The sequence below is a fragment of the Papaver somniferum genome, chromosome 1 (assembly GCF_003573695.1).
Source record: "Papaver somniferum cultivar HN1 chromosome 1, ASM357369v1, whole genome shotgun sequence".
NCBI lineage: Eukaryota > Viridiplantae > Streptophyta > Magnoliopsida > Ranunculales > Papaveraceae > Papaver > Papaver somniferum.
Window position 1 is genome coordinate 201,174,634 of NC_039358.1, and position 2,536 is coordinate 201,177,169.

A 2,536-nucleotide genomic window follows, 5' to 3' on the forward strand; every position below is an offset into this window, starting at 1 on the left:
GGACGAATATTAACTCACAAGGAAAAGTCATAAGGATTTCCCTCTTTATCCAACGACCGCTAGTTCATTTTGATTTGGAAAATATATTTGTCGTGGCAAAATTCCCACCACTTCTTGTAAAGAAGCCAAACTAATTAAGAGAGCCACTAGTATTTCGGATCAATACAAACTTGGTAGTTGTGTAGTTGACTGCTTGTCCTCCACGTGTGTACTTTAAAATGATTGTTGGCTGAACTGGGACCAAATGTACAAAGTAACAACTAACAATGTTTCTATGGAATAATATCCTCAGAAAGTCTAGAAGGGGCCAAAACAAAAAATTTAGTAAACAGATCACGAATTTTATACTATGACTTCTCTTTGGAAGGGTGGAGGCTAATAAGACTTGGTTGCTGAGATAGGATTATACCAACCAAATATTTTTTGAATTGCTGCCCTACTGTGCCTCAAAGCAAATAGCGACTCAAGCACTTTCGTAAACGCTATTGACAACTTGAAAAAGTGATGTAGCGACCAAACACCTTTATTGGTCTCTATGAAATACTTGAACTATGTTTACAACAAGTAAACTATCTTGTGGTTGCAAACATGGTTGCTCAACATTTAAAGCGACTAAAGCCTTGGGGTCTTGCTAATATTTTGGTCGCTTAAGCCATGTTTTCTTGTAGGGGCCCCCTCTACGTCACATCATATTGTTGGGTATTAACAAATCATAAACGGCCGCTGGATGGTATTTTTGACTCAACAGTCTCGACATGAATCTTGTCTTACTTCACTCCTCATGGGATTGATAACGGTGGTACTGTAATTGCAGGAAAACCTACAACCACACCCCAATATATCTAAACAATAACCTAAGTAATCATAATGAATTCTTTTATTTATTATCAAGGTTTATAATTGAATACAAAGGATTAAAATGACTTTACTTACTCTCCAAATAAAATTTCTCTCTCCTAGTTTCTTGTCTAACACATATAAAAAGATCTCTCTCTTATGTGATGACCTCTTTCCTTTATATATGATTCCTCATAGTGGATGATAACTAAGAGATCCATTATTTTCGAAATCTCTGTGTGTTACATTCGCTCATATACACTCACTCATTCTCGCAAAGCTTATATTTCGCATAGATCATCACACTTTACTCGTGACTTTGCTAACATCATCCAATACGTCACTTCAACTTTGTTATGTGCGATAGTCCTCACTTACATCAGATAATCCTTTCTTCACATACTTATTGATATGTGCGATATTTCATTCCTACATTTTTCCTCTTCTCATTTCGCTTACATTGTGAAGTGAGCGACATGAGAAATTTACATCCTATAATATCGCATGTATGTATCTTTTCATATTCAATCTTGCCGACATTCCTCCGGAATTTCAGTTTTCCTTAATTACGCGTGTGTTTTTAACCACTTATTATCTGACACGTCCTTTTAACCGCCTGTTTTTATCTGTTCAATCTTCACATTAATGAAATCTTGAAAAATGGGACTAACGTTTTTGTTATATATCTTCTTTCGTCTTCTTATTTATTCTTTTTACTTCCTACTTTCTTGTTTTATCTTCTCTGCTACTTCTTTCCTGATCTTGATTTTATCAAAACTAAAACTTATTTCACCAAATAACTTACTTCTTTTACTCATCTTCATTCCCATTCTTCAATGGCTCCTGATGGTAAGAAGATGGAGACAGAGTTCAACAGGTTAAAGGACGAACTCCATTCGAGAGGTTATTCACTTTCTCTTCCTTCATCATATGACTATTCGTCCAAACTCAATATTGATTTGATCAACTCCGAACAATGGAAAAATCAAAGAGTTATTGTTTCATTAGGACAACTTCAGATTCTTCCAATTCCCTTGTATAACCCAGAAATTCCCATGTTCTATGAAATTCTTGCTGATGGTAGATTCACACGGTGAATTTTCCAACTAAGTGGTGACGCGATTAGAATATCATTAGAATATTCTCTTCGCGCAGCTGGATTAGAGACCTCTTACCCTTATATTGTGCGAATCGAACTGCATCGTGATAAAATCATTGACTCTACCGAATATACCCTTGATAACTTCTTCAACAATTACTACGTTGGAATTATGAAGAGTAATTCAACTAAATGGGCCGTTCACTTAAGAAGAAAGGATGGTATTGCTGAAGATAAGAAGATCATGCGAGATGTTGACTGGAACGACAAATCCAATAACAGTGCTCGCAGGTCAAATGATTCAAGTTGGCTTAACTTCCCTGCTATTTTAGAAGGTCCCTACATTTCTGGTAAAGCTGAGGATGGTTCCAATTTCCTCTTCCCGAGAATCTTTCTTCTTATCAACCTTGGAAATTTGCACTGTCCGAAATGAGACAAAGAAAGTGGTATGTAATTTTCGCATAAGTATTCTCAATCTCGCATAATTTTCTTCCAATTTCTTATTTTCCTATACTTTTCTCTGTAGGCTGCTAAGAGAGCCAAAACTTCACATAATGCATCATCTTCGCAGAATAAGGAAGTAAGAAACACTCTTTTTAT